The sequence below is a fragment of the Strix uralensis genome, chromosome 4 (genome assembly GCF_047716275.1).
Source record: "Strix uralensis isolate ZFMK-TIS-50842 chromosome 4, bStrUra1, whole genome shotgun sequence".
Lineage (NCBI taxonomy): Eukaryota > Metazoa > Chordata > Aves > Strigiformes > Strigidae > Strix > Strix uralensis.
This window is the reverse complement of record NC_133975.1, coordinates 52,579,851-52,600,017: the sequence shown is the minus strand read 5'-3', so window position 1 is coordinate 52,600,017 and position 20,167 is coordinate 52,579,851.

Below are 20,167 nucleotides of genomic sequence, written 5' to 3'. Positions count from 1 at the left end.
TCAGAAGGCTATTTTCCCTGACTACTCTGGGGATTTTTCCTATGCTTATCTACATAGTAATCCCTGGTTCTGGATGGGAAAGGACTCTGGAGAAAATTGAAATTGGCCGAGTAAGAAAAAAAGTTGATTCTTCTTATGTAAGTGTGAAGATGTTGGGAGTGGGGAAGGTGATTTCAGGCCATTTATTCTTTTTGCAGGGCAAAGTTTGGGACATTTGGTAGACAGTCCTGAGACTTGCAGACTTCTTTAGCATGGTATAGGAACCAAGGAACAACAAGAACCTTGCCTTAATGAAATGAAAAAAAAACCCATGTTATGCAACATTTAGCTATACCATATGACCAGAAAACTCCTTTTAAATATTGTCATTCAAAACTAGCTAGACTAGAAAAACACAGCTAGCTTACCTCTACCAGGACAAGGACTCATTGCAGTTGGACCACTACTCTGAAGTCAGATGAGATAATGAAGTCAGTTGTTAACACCATGTATGTAAAAAATTAAGAGAAACTTTTCAAGTCAACAATCCCTTTTAGTAGTAACGCTTTTCAAGAGAAATCACTATTCTTAGTGTCCCTGCAGCATAGAGTCAATCTCTTCACTTACGGTTTATTAATAATCTCTAAATTTCTGCCAAGATAAATTAATTTCTCTCATGTTTTAGGTTTAAATTTGCTTGGTTTTTTTTCAAGAGTTTTTTAATGGACAAGGTTTGGAGAGAAAGCAGCTGTCAGTTACATTTTAGAACATGGTCTTGGCAGAGATATTTATTTTCTGAGCTTTGCAGTCAAATCTGCCTAAGAACTGATAGGCCAAGGTCAAACCACAGTAATCTTTGGAAAGTAAATAATGAATGTTTTCAAGTATTTTGACAGGAAACAAACTTTTCCAGCTGAAGAGCCATGGGGATACAGTGCACGGAGAGGTGTGCATAAATATATATATATTCATATATACATGTGTATAAATATGTGTGTATATATATGCATTAAGACCTGGAAAAAATTATGGCTTTTACATCTAACATCATAGTCCAAAGGATCACAGAATCACAGAATCATCTAGGTTGGAAAAGACCTTGAAGATCATCTAGTCCAACCGTTAACCTAGCACTGACAGTTCCTAACTACACCATATCCCTAAGTGCTATGTCGACCCAGGATGGGGGGATAAACACCTCCAGGGATGGGGACTTCACCACCTCCCTGGGCAGCCCATTCCAACGCCTAACAACCTGTTCTGTAAAGAAATACTAATATCTAGTCTAAACCTTCCCTGGTGCAAATTGAGGCCATTACCTCTTGTCCTATCGCTTGTTACTTGGATGAAGAGACTCATCCCCAGCTCTCTGCAACCTCCTTACAGGTAGTTGTAGAGGGCGATGAGGTCTCCCCTCAGCCTCCTCTTCTCCAGACTAAACAGCCCCAGTTCCCTCAGCCGCTCCTCGTACGACATGTGCTCCAGACCCTTCACCAGTTTCATTGCCCTTCTCTGGACACACTCGAGTAATTCAATGTCCTTTTTGTAGTGAGGGGCCCAAAACTGAACACAGTCATCGAGGTGCGGCCTCACCAGTGCCGAGTACAGGGGTAAGATCACTTCCCTGTCCCTGCTGGCCACGCTATTGCTGATACAAGCCAGGATGCCATTGGCCTTCTTGGCCACCTGGGCACACTGCTGGCTCATGTTCAGCCAGCTGTCAGTCAACACCCCCAGGTCCCTCTCTGACTGGCAGCTCTCCAGCCACTCCTCCCCAAGCCTGTAGCGCTGCTGGGGGTTGTTTTGGCCCAAGTGCGGCACCTGGCATTTGGCCTTATTGAACCTCATACAGGTGGCCTTAGCCCATCGCTCCAGCCTGTCCAGATCTCTCTGCAGAGCTTCCCTACCCTCGAGCAGATCAACACTCCCACCCAACTTGGTGTCATCTGATCATTGTTGAAGTGTCGGCTTTATACTACTATATCCCCATTTTTATAGAAAGTAATGAAAATGTGGTTGTGGTGCAACTTTCAGGAAAGTACTTATTTTTTCAAAACTTCACGGAACAGTGCATCTCCTGCTAAAGAGAAAAGTAACAGTTAGAAATAGTGAGATAAATAGATTTAAAAGATTAACAGCTTACAGCATTTTAAGAAGTGATTGATGAATCAAAAGGATTGTGGGTTAAGGGCAGATATGAATGAAATCTTCAGAACTTACAGACCCTAAATATCCGTACAGTAGTTGAACACAAAGCATAACAACTAATCAATGGATGGGCAGTTCTGTCCCTCCAGCCCATGATTCTTTGGGGAATTACGTTAATGTATTATTGATAATTCTGCTGTCTTCCCAGAAGAACCGCAGAAGATAATGCTGGTTACTAATGAGACTAGCAGAAAGAAATGCATGGGAGATGAGTTCCTATCCATCCATTCTTGCCTGGGGCTACACTTCCATACAATCTATTAGTCTTCCTGCAAACTGTTGTGTCAGACTGCTGTTGTCCTGAGGACAAATATGATGAATAGGGTCCCAAACTTCTGTTACCAGATGTAAAGTTTAAAGTTCATTTCTTCCTAACTCTCAAAAGCAAAAGTATCATTTTCCCAACACAAGTTGGTTAATTGAAATATCCAGATGGAAACAATGCTAGCAACTTCTCTGTTTTCCCCTATAACCAACAAATAGCAGATCCCAGCTGGGGGAAAAAAGAAAAAGAAGAAAATATCCTGGCAGTTAGTCAAATCTAGAAAGTGACAGAATAATGTCTAGGCAGCTTTAGTAGAGAGATCACTATTCTCAAGGCACAGTAAGATGTCCTTTTATTACAAGAAATATGCATTTACAAAGGTTAAATGTAAACAAAGTAATATCGATGTTTTCACCTGAGAAGCAAGTATGTTGCTCCCTTTTTACTATGCCTGCATGTAAAAAAAACATGAATCAATTTTCTCTCTAAAGTTTGTTTCTGAGAACTCATGGAAAATATGCTTTATACAATTCTCATTGCATGTTTGAAGAAATAGTCAGAAGTATTTATATAGATATTAAAATCAGCAATGCGTTTTTGTGTTTAGATTTTTAAGGATACTTGAGGACTTTGGATGTTGAAATGTTATGTGTATTTTCAACACTATTTCACCTAGCATCACTGAAGAGCCTGTGACTGCAAAGAATTATTAGACATGTAGTTACAGTCAAGGATAACAACAGTATTACAGATCTGAGTTTGTCCTTTTATTGTTCTGTTGTTCTCAAATTAGTCAACCCTACAAATAATGGTCTTCAAAGAGCTCTCGCTTGTGGCATGTGGTTTCAGTTTTCTACAGCCCTCTTAACATCGGTAGAGTTACTTCTTTTTAAAAAAGTAGATCTAAAACTTGGTCAAATTTTATTTAATATTTGTCTGAGTGTTACAAAGCCTTGGTGTGCCTTTGATGAAAGAATGAGTAATAGATGGTAGAATCCATTCCTCTAAGAAGCAGCACACTGATATACAAGGAAGCCTTGAAGAGCAATACCACCTGAAATGGAAGACAAAACTAGTTCGCCAATAATGTTGCTATGCTTGCACTTACTGGAATTATTTTATCTACATGCAAAATGCAGCCAAGATGGAAAAATAGAAATTCAGGTTTATAGGGTTTTTTAATTCATATAGAGCTGTGATGAATGCAGTAGCAGTATGTGGAGAATATATTGGATAAATTACACATTTTGAGATCCAAGTTTGATTATCTTTTTAGGAAAAAAAGGGAATTAGGTACAATTTAAAAAAATATAAAATATAAAGGAATAAATTATAGTGATGAAAAAATTATGTGGTTCTTTTGATACTACTGGATATTGAAAAGGAATATTTGAGTGTGATTGCACTTATGAGACCAAGGCATAATCACGATTTCCAGCTTATTTATGTTACAAAATAGAGTAGTTCTTTCCTTCCACTAAAGAGGGAAATAGAGCTTTAGTTATTTCAGTTATTGAACAGTTGCTGTTTGTACAAAATGCAAAAAACATGAGAGAAACAGGAAGATAAAACAATCATTCCAAGAAAATTGATCTTTCTTTAGTTCTCCCTGTAATTTAGGCACTCAATCAAACAAATATTTATGTACACCTAACTGAACTGAGAAAGCTTTATTTGGACTTTTTAAAGATGAAGATTCACTGAAGTGGCACAAGTAAATATGGGAGACAGTGGACTTTGGAAGAGGTATTATCTTCAGTTTTCCTATGCTGCTGCTAGTTTAGGTAGGTGTACGCCACTTATCCACTCATCAACCATTCAATTCTGTGTTCAAACAATCAAGAATAAGTACCTGCTACATTTCTCAGCCTAAAAGCTAACCTAATAATTCAAATTATGACAACTCATGTATATGTTTCTCTCTAGATTCACATATGTATACCAGGACTACTTCTGGATATCACACTGCAAATAACTTTCAAGAAGCTGTAATAAGCATTTCAATAGTAGAAGTGAAATTGATTTTCTGCTTAGAATTTTGTTTCATCTATTTAGAATCTTAATAAGAATATATCTGCAAATTCTCCAATTTCTGCATTTCTAATTCAGGCAACCCTTTTTCTTTAGTTATTAGGTCTGCAGAATCAAATACATTCTTATTGTATTATTTCCTAGGGAACATGTAATTTGCTCTCAGATTTCAGCCTGCATGCACATGTGGAGAAATATGCAAAGGAAGGTGATACAGACCTTGTTTTTAAAATGGAAGAAGGGGCTAAATGTGGCTCTTAGACCATATACCACTGAAACATAGACAGGTTACATTCTTTTCCTTCTACAGTCCCCAATACTAAGGGGGACACAAAGAAATTTAAGTTGTTGTATTTCCTGCTCCTTTTCTTTTCTTTGAGGCTTAAACTAATACATTTATTTAAATGGGAGGCTGGAGAAAAAACAAAACAAAACCAAAAAACCCAAACAAAACTAGAAATAGAAAGAAAGAGAATATAATATAAATTTGGGTTTTTTTTAATTCCCTCCGCAACCTGTTGAATAAAAATAAGTCCTGCTGCAGAGCTTCCTGGCTCTACTCTAATTCAAACTTGTACTCTTTTGGTGTTAATCATTCATTTATAATCTGACTTAAAATATTAGAAATAACCAATACAGAGCTCTGCAAAGGGAAAACTTTGACCTGTTCAAAAGTCTGATTGACAAAATCCCTTGGGAGGTGGCCCTGAAGGATATGGGAGTCCAGGAAGGCTGGACATACTTCAAGAGAGAAGTCTTAAAGGCACAGGAGCAGGCTGTTCCCACGTGCCGAAAAAAAAGCAGGAGGGGAAGGAAACTGGCCTGGCTAAACAGGGACTTTTGGCTGGATCTCAAGAACAAAAGGAGAATCTATGACTTTTGGAAGAGGGGCCAGGTCTCTCATGAAGACTATAAAGATGTAGTGAAGTTATGCAGGGAGAACATTAGGAGAGCCAAAGCGCAGCTAGAGCTCAACTTGGCTGCAGCTGTTAAAGACAATAAGAAATGTTTATATAAATTCATTAACAACAAAAGGAGCATTAAGGAAAAATCTCACTCCTTTATTGGATGCAGAGGGAAACATGGTAACTAAGGATGAGAAAAAGGCTGAGGTGCTCAATGCCTACTTTGCCTCAGTCTTTAGCAGTGGAACTAGCTGTTCCCTGGACACCCAGCCTCATGAGCTAGGAGACAGGGAGAGGAAGCTGAATGAGGTCATCACAATTAAAGAGGAAGTGGTCAGAGACCTGCTACACCACTTGGATGCACACAAGTCTGTGAGACCAGATGGGTTACACCCAAGGGTGCTGAAAGATTTGGCAGATGTGCTCGCCAAGCCATTTTCCATGATTTATCTGAAATCATGGCTAACTGGGGAGGTCCCATTGGACTGGAGGGTGGCTAATGTGACACCCATCTACAAGAGAGGCAGAAAGAAGGATCCAGGAAACTATAGACCTGTCAGTCTGACCTGGGTGCCAGGGAAGGTCATGGAGCAGGTCATCTCGAGTGCCATTAGAAGTCATATAATGGACAACCAGGGGATCAGACCTAGTCAGCATGGGTTTATGAAAGGCAGGTCCTGCCTGACAAACCTGATCTCCTTCTATGACAAAATAACCTGACTATTGGACGAGGGAAAAGCTGTGGGTATTGTCTACCTGGATTTTCGAAAAGCATTTGACACAGTTCCCCATAGAATTCTCATTGAAAAACTGACAGGTTATGGCCTGGATGAGTGTTCAGTCTGCTGGATCAAGCACTGGCTGGATGGACAGTCCCAGAGAGTGGTGGTCAATGGAGTTAAATCCAGCTGGCGGCCAGTCACAAGTGGTGTTCCTCAGGGCTTGGTGTTGGGACCATTTCTGTTTAACATCTTTATTGATGATCTTGATAAGGACATATAGAGTGTCATCAGTAAGTTCACAGATGACACAAAGTTAAGTGGGAGTGTCGATCTGCATGAGGATATGGAGGATCTACAGAGAGACTTGGATAGATCGGATCAGTGGGCCAACGTCAATGGGATGAACTTCAACAAGGCCAAGTGCCAGGTCCTGCACTTGGGCCACAACAACCCCATGCATCGCTACAGGCTTGGGGAGGTGTGGCTGGAGAGCTGTCTGGAAGAGAAGGATCTGGGGGTTCTAATTGACAAGCAGCTGAACATGAGCCGGCAGTGTGCCCAGGTGGCCAAGATAGCCAACGGCATCCTGGCTTGTATTAGAAATAGTGTGACCAGCAGAAGTAGGGAGGTGATAGTCCCCCTGTACTCTGCACTGGTGAGGCCACACCTTGAGTATTGTGCCCAGTTTTGGGCACCTCAATACGAGAGAGATATCGAGGTGCTGGAACAAGTGCAGAGGAGGGCAACGAAGCTGGTGAAGGACCTGGAGAACAGATCCTATGAGGAGCGAGTGAAAGAGCTGGGACTGTTCAGTTTGAGGAGGAGAAGGCTGAGGGGAGACCTCATCACTCTCTACAACTACCTGAAAGGACATTGTAGAGGGGTTGGTGCTGGTCTCTTCTCACAGGTAATTAGTGACAGAACAAGAGGGAATAGCTTTAAACTGCAACAAGTGAGGTTCAGACTGGACATTAGGAAAAAATTTTTCCCAGAAAGAGTGGTCAGACAGTGGAATAGGCTGCCCAGGGAGGTGGTGGAGTCACCATCCCTGGATGTTTTTTAAGGGTGGTTTAGATGAGATGTTGGGGGATATGGTGTAGGGGAGAACTTTGCAGAGCAGGGCTGATGGTTGGACTTGATGATCCCAAGGGTCTTTTCCAACCCGAATAATTCTGTGATTCTCACAGAAAAAGCAAGCTTTTAAGAAAAACCTAACAAAGAGAACAGGTCCAACATAAGAAAAGAAAGGGCAGGGAATAACCAAGGGTAAGGGCTTTCTCAGATACTGTAGCCCTCAATTATTGCACACAACATGAAATAGGGTAGTGCAGGTCAACAGTATGCTATAAAAAATGATCATAGATCAAAGAATCATCAATAATGCAGCTGCATAGCAGTTTTCTGTATGTATTTCCTTATAGAGCTTTCTTTTTACCAATCTCAGAGGAAACACACTAACTTTTGTCTCCTCTTAACTTCCTCCTCCACTAAGGAGTAGCATCAGTAGTTAAAATGTTGATTTTGGCACAAATGACATAATGCTTCAGGATTCTTACCTCAGCCTGACCTCCAAAGGTTACTTAATGAGCCCTGTATATTACATTTTTCTGTTTTCACTGACTCTGAGCAATAAGAAACCTTGCAGAGATTCTGCTTAAGCCAAATTTTCTTCCACAAGTTTTTTTCTACTTTAGGTAGTTCCTAGGTAATAAGTGAATTGTATCCAGCACATTTAGAGATCTGTGATACAGATGGCAATTGTGAATAACTGTTTTAATACCTGAGATAATAAAATGGGTCAAGAAAGAGAACAAAGACTCTGTCAAGTCTTCTAAGAGGAGAAAAGGTAAAGAAAAAAAAAATTCAGTTGAAGTGACAAGTCTTTAGCTTGTGCTAGCCAGACCAGAACAAAGTATAAGCAAGAATAGCTCCTTGAAAGGACAAGAGTTTGATATAAGTTCATGGATACAATCTTTACTACGGCCATTATCATCACTTTTTGGCCTGCCTTTTTAGGCAAAACCAGCAACACTGTGCTTAAATCTGGTTTTGTTTTATTGGTTAGTGGTATCTTAATATTTAAAAATATCTGTCTTATTCACAGTCTCAGAATGGTATAGTCTCATTTTACATGGGTACACTGTAAACTGTTCTCAGTTTAGCTGTTATAGTTTACGTGATGTGCTGTCAGATGTCTTCCAGATTTTGAATATACACTGTCTACCATGCCAACTGTTAGGTCTATGATATTTCAAAAGAACTAAGATTACTCACAACTGATTCAGCCTCTAGCCTCAGTGATCAAATCTCAATACGCAGATTTGGAATGCCTAGACATCTATATCCAGGATTTTTTAATTTGCCCTTTATGATTAAAGACTTGGGTCTAAGTCTTGAGTGAACATATTTCTGACTTTTAAAAAATCATGACATGCCAAAATCTCACCATATAATTGAATATGACTGGTCTTCTGTCAAGGCTTGACTAGCAGGGAAAATACTCTGTAGACATGTTTCACAATTTCTATTAGTAAAGCACTTTACTAAGAACAATTTCTTTTTTGTGCTTTAAAACTTTATTCTAAAGTTGTGGAAAAAAGAAAATCTGATGCTTATATTAATTACAAAGCAAACAATTTGATCAAGACTGCAGCACAGATCTGTCATCCACCTCATGACAATCTCAAGTTTACACTAAGTTAACCATAGTTTCCTTTGGTGTTTTCTTACTCTGTTTTCTTGCCAGTGAATTCACTGGTACTGACTTCAGGAGAAGCAGAATCTGTCTTCTGGATGGGTAATTTTTTGTTTAAGAGGGACAAAGCCAAGACCCACACACTGGACCTTTACAGTTTCAGTTCACTTCTAATTTTTGCACAATAATATTATTACTGCTCCCACCCTCACATTCCTGTACAGCACTGCTGCTGCCGCATGCAACTTTTATTCAGAGCACACAGAACAAATCTGGCATGAAGACTCTGGTACTTAATGGGCATACATCTCTCACTGGTGCTGTCTGAGTCTGGAAATTTTACCCAAGATCATTAAATCCAAGAAAATCCTTCTATGCTCTTATATTCCAAACCCTACTTATTTCCTGTTAGCAGTAAATTGTTGCTTACTTTCAAATGTTTCTAGCAACAGTTTTGCTTTGTGAAGCCAGAAGCTTGCATTCAGCTATAGCAGTATTACTGAGGGTCCATACATAGCAATTTCTGTAGAATCAGAAATAACTTTGTCTTTCATGCTCTTAAGCACAGATTCTTTGAAGAAACCATTTGGACATGCTGGAGTGAGTGATTTCCAGTAAATGGAAAACAAGCAAAGCCATTCTCTCTGTCACTACTGTGGTAGGCTTCTGAAACAAGACAAAAGCTACTAAGAAGATACCATTAACTGTAATTGTATAATCCTTATAATTCTCTGGTGTTACATAAGAGTAAAGGAAACTAGAGAGGGAAAGCTGCATTGCTCCTGCAAACAGAATTCTCCTGAGCTTGATCTATTTGTTGTGAATCAAACTTGTATCATTGTGATGGTTTAGCCCCTGCCAGGGTCTGAGACCACGCGGCTGTTGCCCCTTCCCCACAAAGGGAGTGAAATACAAAGCCCCGAGACTGAGATAAGGAAAGGTTTAATACAGCGGTGTAACAGCAACACAACAAACAATAACAATAAGAATAACAGTGATAACAATGAACAGAGCAAAGTATATACCAATACAGCAAAGAGAGAACCAGCTGCGCCAACCCACGCGATCACCAATTCTTCCCACGCTTGCGCCAGGATGTGACATCAGCATGATATATGAATAACCCGGCTAGAGCTTCCCCCCCACTGCTGGGGAAACTTAACCCTATCCTGGCTAAACCAGGACAATCATAGAAATAAACCACAGTATTTTTCCTTGACAAGCCTGCTAGGAATTATATGACTGATACCTTTCTCCCCAGCACCAGTGGACACCTCACTACTTGCATTCCAGAGGAAGACTTGTGGATACACACTTAAGATCAACAAATTCACACTACTGCAGATGGCAAAGATGATCCTGCCAGCATCCCTCTCTCTATGGGACAGGAGGAAAGCTCAGTTTGGAAGCTCTGCTGACCTGGGCAGTGACAGCACAGCAAAATAGCTAACTCAGCCATAGAGCTTTCAATATCAGGTATTTACATATGCACCCTGTCATAACTCCAGCATTGTGTTCTGGAATAACAAAGAATCATGGGAAAATTTTATTTGGGAAATGGTTGTCTTATTTTGTAGTATTCTGTCTCTAAGATCAGAAGATAATCATTTAAAAGGCAAGCCATGTACAGCATGGTTGAATAGTGCCCAGCAGAATGACACAATACAGGCTTCAGTATTTCAGAGTGATGAATGGTATCAACTCCCCCAAAGATGTTTAAAAACATACAAAAGTGATTAATTTCAGAAAGTTCCATTACTGAGTGTGTCTTAATAAAAGCATATTATAAATGCTAAATTGTGCTGCCAATAGAGTCTCATCTCAGCTTGAGACTAATAAGATAAAATATATGTTACACTATGCCATATTTATTAAAATCAGTTCCATATAAACATCTAGGTGACTTTTTTATTAAACTGTAACATGAGCTGACCAGAGTATTATATCATACTGACATAAATAGTCTACAATGACTTATATTTCATTTCACACAGCACTTAGTAGTCCGTTAATAGTAATATTGGGATTCAGCTAGAAAAGAAAAGGCTTTCAGAAAGAAAATATTGTTTAGTAGGCTTCTACTGAGTGGTTCTGAGACACCTTTTGTAGACTGGAAAAAAAATTCAATCGTGTTTTCTGTATGGAATCTCTGACAAAATACAATGTGTAATCAATCCCTCATTCCCTGTTAAACAATTTGAATAAAGGGAGATTTCAAATGCACAAACACCAGCCAGCTGTTTGATTCACCAGAGAATAAGAAGTTGTCTGTTTTCTATTGTGCTTTTTGAAAAGTCCTACTTTGCCTATTAAGAAGTTGTTAAAATAGAAGGCACAATTCCAAACAAGGCAATGGAACAAAATTGGTCATTTGGGATCTGATATGACAGATCACCAGCAGCAACAAGAAACAAAAGAACAGGATGGAAAATAGATTTGTCCAAAATTTGAAAAAGGTCAAGTGCAGAAAAGGAGTAGAAAATGTACAGACATATTAAGGGGAACTTTACCTTGAACTGAAAAAATAAGTCTTCTTTCTCTTGTGAGTATGACATCAATCAAAGTTTGGGAGGATCTTTGTCCTGGTAGCTAGAGGTATCACAACACATTCTTCCAAGAAAGGAGCATGTTGTTACACCAAAGCAAACTTTTATACAAGCACACCAGAAGTCTGGTTGACTATTACAGGCATGATAATTCCTCCCCAACTTTTACTCCTGACCAGTGAATGTGAGTTGCTGACAATAAACTATGCAATCTGTCAGATGACCTAGTGATGTGAAATGCTTCAGATTATACACAGCACATGTTCATCACCTGTGGGAGACAGAAAAGTCAACATTGGCCTGTGAGTTCTGTGCAGCCCCTGAGAAGCAGCTAGGCTTTGATGAGAAACAGGCCTTGGGAGAAAGATAAGAAACTGCCAAGTTGTGCCAAGGTGACAGGGAAAAACAATGGACAGCTGCAACACTGAACTGGGAAAAGTTACCGCTGTGTGAACAGCGTGTGAATGAGAGGGTGATTGGTCTGCACAGCTCGTGTTAGAGTGGTCTTATGCTGATAGGAGAAAAGGTCGATAGCTGTCTATTTGCTGGTTTGGTAATTATGAAGTAAGAGCTTTAACGAGAGCATAAGTATGTACTATTGTAAGTAGAAGAGGAGAATAAAGAAAAAAGATGGCCCCTGCCCTGCAGAAAGAAAGAACACTCTCACTCATTATTTTGGCTGCTACAATCACCTATGTGAAAATACAAAAAAGAGAAAAGAACGCCTTTGTCCTGCCTGCCCAAAAACTGTCTCAACCTGTGACACTTACGTACAAGGGGATCTCCGAGAAGCTTAGGGCTAATGGTTTCTATTTTATGCTGTCAGTATATTTCTGTTCTAAGCAACATAACCAGAGCAACACGTGCTGTTCGGTGGTTGTTTTTTTTCAATAACTACATCACCATATCAACTCAGGTTGAATGAGAGAATAGAGCGTCATTGCATTTGATGTTTCCTAGACACACTGCAAAGATATTTTTCACCTTAAAGGGATAAAAGACAAACACATAAGCAGAAATGAACACTCTGAAACTGAGCAAGAGAGGGAAGAAAGATCCAGGTTTTTTTAAGTATGCCAATACCCAACAGGTTCAGAATCATATAACACAACATCTTTTCCATGTCCCTTTTGCACGTCATCTCCTCAGTGCCATTTACCCTCCTTCCTTTTTCCCTGAGAATCCAGTCCTTGACCTATAACAATATGTTCTGCAGGAAGGTTGGCTTAGTTAACCCTGATGCAAAAAGAAGCAAACAAGGCATTCCTAATGGTGGCATGAAGAACACCCTACTGAAGAGCATTTTATTTCCAATCCCACAACAGTTTATTGCAGTTTTTCCTCAAATAACAAAGCCTCAGATATTTTTACTACTGACACCACTTATGTAGAGCTATTGTTACACTGCTTCTGAACACATCCCCATACTCTTGCCATCTCCCTTTATAACTGGAAAAGCAGAAAACATAAGCCTATGTCTGTACCTCTACAAAGGTAAACAACCTCTATAAGACATTTTTTGGCTGAAGGCCATCTCTAAGTGATTAAGCCATAAACCTCTGAGCAATGTGATTTAGAAGAGAAATGCTACCACAATAGAAATGAATCTCTGTTTTAGTAGTGTGAACAGCAACTGCTTTTATAATGAATCAAGACAGCAATCTGGATGTTTTGAGAGTAATATGCTTTGCAGTTTTTGGATCATTTAATGAGGCCTATCATGTCTTTTCTATACTTGAAATTCAGAGAGATTTATATCACAATTTATAAATGGAGATTTAACTATTTTCAAAACCTCACTGTTGAATGTATTTTTGTCACTATCAAATTTACATTGTATAACAAAAAGTATTTATATTGTCTGTGAGACTGTTGCTACTAATGGAACGGATCAGGTTAGCTTTTCATTGCTATTATGGACAAGCATATGGGTGAAGCAGCAAAAACAGTGGCACACTAGAAGCCAAGTAGACTTGTGAAACTTTATTCTCATGAGAGGAGAGACTAAAGCACATTAGGATGATACATTGCACTTGAAGAGAAGCAAAATGACCCATTTTGTTCACACACAATGAGAGCAATTTGGATCTCAGTAGATCTGTATTTGCCTGTTTGAAGGTTACATACCCCAAAGGAGCTCTAGGTTAGTGCACATAGGAGAGATTTCAGCAAGGACGTATGTCAGAGGGGAACTGACATCAGTGAGAAGCTTTTGGTTATCCTCAGATAGCAAAACCAGTTCCTTTACAACAGGTCAGGAATTCCTGCTGTGAAACAGGGATCTAAAAATCCCACTCTCCAACACAGGAGCATGCTTCTAAGGAGCTGTTGCATAAGTGTTGTACCATCTTTCACAAGTTAACCAGAGATAGTTTTGAGAAGATGACAGCTAAAACTCTCATGTAATTTTTTTCCCCAAACAATGAAATAGCTTATGGGACAACTAGTAGGTCCCCACAAAGGCAAGTTGCTAGCACAAATATGAACTTTCTGTTTTGAGTTTGGCTGTAACACTGTGGTATAATGCTTAATACATCACATTTTTTTCTCATGTTGGGATGCTAAAACTACAAGCTGACAAAGGACAGATGAAGTCACATGTACAGGACAGTGGTTGTCCATTAAGAAATTCTTGCAATTTTTTTTCAATTTGAAAGCATGGCTTGGCATTACACTACTCAGTCCTGTGACCCTTCGAGGCAATGAATGCTCACTAGGAGAAATGTGTTGCCACCTTAATTCCAATGTAAAATTCAACCAATCCTTCCCACTTTTAGAACATTAGTCTCTTCATTGTAATTACATGCTAGAAATTACAGTGCAGAAGATATAGTTTCCTTTAAAAGTTGTGGAGGAGATGAATGGCAGAAGAAAAACTTTCTCACTTACTACAGTAATCTACGTTTGACATACTTTAAAACAGCATAGTTAGTTGATGTTTGTTGCTACTTGTGTCCAGAGCAGCCTCTCCAATGGTCACTAATTCTGTAATTCTGTTTCAAGAACCTATTCTTAACTACATTGGTTATGCCTCATACCATTAACCTACATTAATTGCTGCGGAGGCTTTTTCTTTCTTCCTTCCTTCCCCACCCCTCACCCCTGCCCTCAACACCCATTCAGTTACTTTTATTACAAGCTATAGAAAGTCAGGTTGGGCACACTGATTTCCTTTATTCACGCAACACAAACAACAAGAAGTATAAAACAGGTCCAAAAAACCTCAAACCCCAGCTTCCCCTTCTACAAAGTTTATCTGGTTGATATAATTTGTAGCCCAGATTTTCCTTCTAATTATTCTCTCCAGTCAGGTATCTATCAAAAATTGGTTAATTAACTTACAAGTGAAAGATGCACTGAAAGTTCCTTATATACTGCATAAGGACATTTACCAGTTTGCACATCCATATTTCATAATGCCAAAGCAACCCTTTATGAGGCTGTGAGAAAGTGTTAAAGCTGCAAATGGGTGTCAAATGAACTACTGACTGAATTCTGTGTTTATTGTCAGTTAACTGATGAACTGACTCTAATACAGGAAAATTCCAGTAGGCTTTGACTTCTGTGGACTTCAGCTGTTAGAGAGTTTGTTTCCTGGGAGCTATAAAATACCTGGATAAAATACCATTCTGAAAAACAGAATAAAGAAGGAAATCCTAGTACATGGAATAACAAGAGGTTATGCTATTGCTTACCTCTACTGTGGACAGTAATAGCACAAAAGATTGTATAGGATGTTGGATTTATTTGGTTGTGCTCTTAAACAAAAGATCAAAAAAGTAAGAGTTTTCTAGAGTAGTCAGAAAATAAGAGAAATAATTGTCTGAGCCTAACATAGCAAAAACTGAGGTAGCAAATGGAAGAAGAATGCTCTTTAAGACTTTAAGAAGTTTTACTTTCTGAAATAAATGCTGTCCCTACAGCTGGGGCCCAGAAGCTGACTGAGCTTAGGGGAAGGTTACTTACTGTTGTCACTGCATTTTCACAGCTTGTTACAACTACCAGGTGTCTCCCTGTCTTCAAAGCCATACAAGCTTCCAGGTGAACTTCCATGGCAGAGAAAGGATATTGTAAAAGATTAGAGAGAATCTTGACCAGGCATAGCAGCTCTTTCCCTCCATTCTGGCAATAACAAAACCAATCAACAAACCCACCCCCAAAACCCAGAGAAAACAATTAAGGTAGTTTTGGAAGAATAGTAGTTTTCAGTGTCATGACATTTCTCTAATATTCAGCTGAGAATCACTTTCATCTACCTATAGATTCAGAAGGCAATTGATCATACTTCTAAACTTTCCCTTGTTAAGCTAATTTCTGTTCTTACAATGACACCTTTAACATTTTGGTTGTTCATTATTGTGGTCCTATTACTTTGTTTCCAGACTATATTTGTCAGCCTTTTCAGATAATTTTATTCCTGCAGCTCTCCAGTGTACGTACATAAGATGATCTACTGATTTTTCTAATTTTTAAACGCATTTTCAATAGTGAAGTGATCATACCTATGGGCAATAAGTATGATTTTACTGAATCCTATCATTTTCCTGCCTTCTGATTAGAGGCATCCATCATGTGTATGGATGCTCTACCTCACCCACAAGTACATACAAAACATCATTTCAGTAATTCTCTCTCAACACTGTCTTCATGATTAAGTATGGTGGAGAAGAGGCATACAAATCTAAGTAACAAGAAAGAAGGGAAATCTAGCGTCAGAAAAAGGTGGGAGAGGAAAGTCCTAAACTGCTAAAAGTATTCAGTGGTGCCAAATACTTTCTCAGTAAGATTTGACAGAAAGGTTTCTCAAGGTAGGTCTGCAAAGGCACATAGCTGACTTAAGAGTGCATGTCTGTTGACGTAATTTAGGGTGTTTAGAAGAATCCAGTTTGAAATGTGTTTCGCTTTTTGGTGTGATTACCAGGTGTGCCTTGACATCCATGTCAGAAGTCAAACTCACTTGATGCTTTTGCATATATAGATAGAAATATTCTTACCAGCAAAGCAGTGTCAATATAGGAAGGTTTGAAAGTCAGGCAGAGACTGCAGTTAGTTCCGTTCCCAAACCTGTAGATGAGTGGTGCTAAGATTTATACCTTACAATAGCACTTTTTCTATTAGAATAGGTTGGGGGGTTTTTTTGCTATTTTTGCTGTTAGTTTTAGAATATTGTTCTTGATTAATTAAATTAACTGCAGCTGTATCATGATTAGAAATTGATTTCTACTTTGAATCATTAAGGCCATGATCTTTATTTGTTCCATCACAGTTCTCCAATATGTCTCTAAAGAATTGTTGTAATTTATTTTGGAAATTACACATCCCAGGACACTTTATTAATTTATATTTTTCATCTATATTTTAATTAATTTCTCTTGTTAACAGGACATGTCTGAATTTTATAGCACAGTTTTGTTGAGAATAGAAATGTCTTTTGCCATGTGAAGTTATCTGCTATGCAAAGCTGATATTGAATTCCTGACCATAAAATGTATGTGTATATCAATCACCTGAGCGCAATACTTTGCATAGCCTTGTTTTGCATGATTTTTCACTCATAATTTTATTTTGAGTATATTTTCCTGTCACTATTTGTGCTTCTATTTAAGATTACTCTGGAAAAGGTTTTGACTATTTAGACCGAAGTCTTGACTTTACAAAATTCATATTTGATCCCCTTCCCTCCTTTCTTAATATCTCATGGTTCATGGTTAGTCCATACAAACTGTTATAGTATTACCAAAGTCAGTGGGTAGTTCACACCATTAGAGGATATGTAAGTTATATATATAAATCTACTTCTTAGCCTTGCAAAAACAAATAAGTCTTGTCCCACAATGTATCCACTGCCAATGAAAAACCTCAACAAGATTCTACTGTCCTGTGTAGTAACAGGGATTATTTCATTCTATTTACAAAATCATCTAGGTTGGAAGAGACCTTGAAGATCATCTAGGCCAACCATTAACCTAACACTGACAGTTCCCAACCACACCATATCCCTCAGCGCTATGTCGACCCGACTCTTAAACACCTCCAGGGATGGGGACTCCACCACTGCCCTGGGCAGCCCATTCCAACACCTAACAACAAGTAAAGAAATACTTCATAATATCCAGTTCCCAGTTTAAACCTTCCCTGGTGCACATTGAGGCCATTACCTCTTGTCCTATCACTTGTTACTTGGATGAAGAGACTCATCCCCAGCTCTCTGCAACCTCCTTGCAGGTAGTTGTAGAGGGCAATGCGGTCTTCCCTCAGCCTCCTCTTCTCCAGACTAAACAACCCCAGTTCCCTCAGCTGCTCCTCGTACGACATGTGCTCCAGACCCTTCACCAGCTTCGTTGCCCTTCTCTGGACACGCTCGAGTAATTCAACGTCCTTTTTGTAGTGAGGGGCCCAAAACTGAACACAGTCATCGAGGTGCGGCCTCACCAGTGCCGAGTACAGGGGTAAGATCACTTCCCTGTCCCTGCTGGCCACGCTATTTCTGATGCAAGCCAGGATACCATTGGCCTTCTTGGCCACCTGGGCACACTGCTGGCTCATGTTCAGCCGGCTGCCAATCAACACCCCCAAGTCCCTCTCTGACTGGCAGCTCTCCAGCTACTCCTCCCCAAGCCTGTAGCACTGCTGGGGGTTGTTGTGGCCCAAGTGCGGCACCTGGCATTTGGCCTTATTGAAGCTCATACAGGTGGCCTTAGCCCATCGCTCCAGCCTGTCCAGATCTCTCTGCAGAGCCAACCTACCCTCGAGCAGATCAACACTCCCACCCAACTTGGTGTCATCTGCAAACTTACTGAGGGTGCACTCGATCCCCTCGTCTAGATCATCAATAAAGATGTTAAACAGGGGTGGCCCCAAAACCGAGCCCTGGGGGACACCACTCGTGACCGGCCGCCAACTGGATTTAACTCTGTTCACCACAACTCTTTGGGCCCGGCCATCCAGCAAGGTTTTACCCAGTGAAGCGTGTGCCCATCCAAGCCACAAGCAGCCAGTTTTGCCAAGAGTATGTTGTGGGAAATGGTGTCAAAGGCCTTACTGAAGTCAAGGTAAACAACATCCACAGCCTTTCCCTCAACCAGTAAGGAGGTCACCCTGTCGTAGAAGGAGATCAGGTTTGTCAAGCAGGACCTGCCTTTCATAAACCCATGCTGACTGGGCCTGATCATCTGGGTGTCCCGCATGTGTTGTATGATGGTACTCAGGATGAGCTGCTCCATCAGCTTCCCAGGCACCAAAGTCAAAGCTGAAAGTCTGTAATTTCCTGGATCATCCTGCCAACCCTTCTTATGTATAGGCGTCACATTGGCCAATTTCCAATCTGTCAGGACCTGCCTGGTCAGCCAGGACTGCTGGTAAACAATGGAAAGTGGCTTGGCAAGCACCCCAGCCAACTCCTTCAGCACCCACGAGTGTCTCCCATCTGGTCCCATGGACTTGTGTATGTCTATGTGATGCAGTAGGTCACTGAGTGTCTCCTCCTGGATTGTGGGGCGGTTGTTCTCCCAGTCCTCTTCTGGGTGAGGAGGCTGGATTCCCTCAGTACAACTAGTCTTGTTAATAAAGACTGAGGCAAAGAAGGCATTAAGCACCTCAGCCTTTTCCTCATCACTGGTTGCTATGTTTCCTCCTGCATCTAGCAGGGGATGGAAGCTCTTCCTGGTCTTTCTTTTGCTGCTCACATACTTATAGAAACATTTCTTGTTATCTTTGACTGCTGAAGCCAGATTAATCTCTAGCTGGGCTTTAGACCTCCTGATTTCCGCCCTGCATAGCCTCACAGCATCTTTGTAATCATTGTGAGTCGCTAGTCCCTTCTTCTAAAAGCTGTAAACTCTCCTTTTCTCCCTGAGTTGCAGACAAAGCTCCCTGTTCAGCCAGGGTGGTCTTCTCTGCCACCAGCTTCTCTTACAGCACCTGGGCACAGCTTGCTCCTGTGCCATTAAGACTTTCTTCTTAAAGAGTGTCCAGCCTTCCTGGACCCCTATACCCTTCAGGATTGTCCCCAAAGGGATCCTGTCCAGCACGTGCCTAAACAAGACAATGTCAGCCCTTTGGAAGTCCAGAATGGCAGTTCTGCTGCCCCCTCTCCTGGACTCTCTAAGAATGGAGAACTCTTATTTCATGATCGCTGTGCCCTAGTTGGCCTCTAACCGCCACATCATCCACCAGTCCTTCTCTGTTCACAATGAGGAGGTCCAGCAGGGCACCTTTTCTGGTCAGTTCACTCATCAGCTGTGTCAGGAAGTTGCCTCCCTCACATTCCAGGAATCTCCAGGACTGGTCCCACTCTGCTGTGTTGTATTTCCAGCAGATGTCTGGGAAGTTGAATTCTTCCACAAGAACAAGGGCAAGCGATCATGAGATTTCTCCTAAGTGACTATAGAATATTTCATCCACCTCTCTGTCCTGGTCAGGTGGCCCATAGTAGACTCCTACTACAACATCTGCTCTGTTGGCCTTCCCTCTGATTCTAACGCAAAGACACTCCACCCTGTCTTCACTACACTTGTGCTCGAAGCAATCATAACAGTCCCTAACAGACAGTGTCTCCCCACCACCTCTCCTTCCTTGTCTATCCCTTCTAAAGAGCTTGTAGCCATCAGTTGGCACACTCCAGTCATGGGAGGCATCCCACCATGTTTCTGTGATAACCACTACATCATAATTTTCCTGTTGCATCATGGCTTCAAGCTCCTCCTGTTTGTTACCCTTGCTGAGTGCGTTAGTATAGATGCACTTCAGATGGGCTGACATCCCCAGCACCTTTTTGCATTTAGAGGTCTTAAGTCCAGCCTGACCTTTCACAGGTC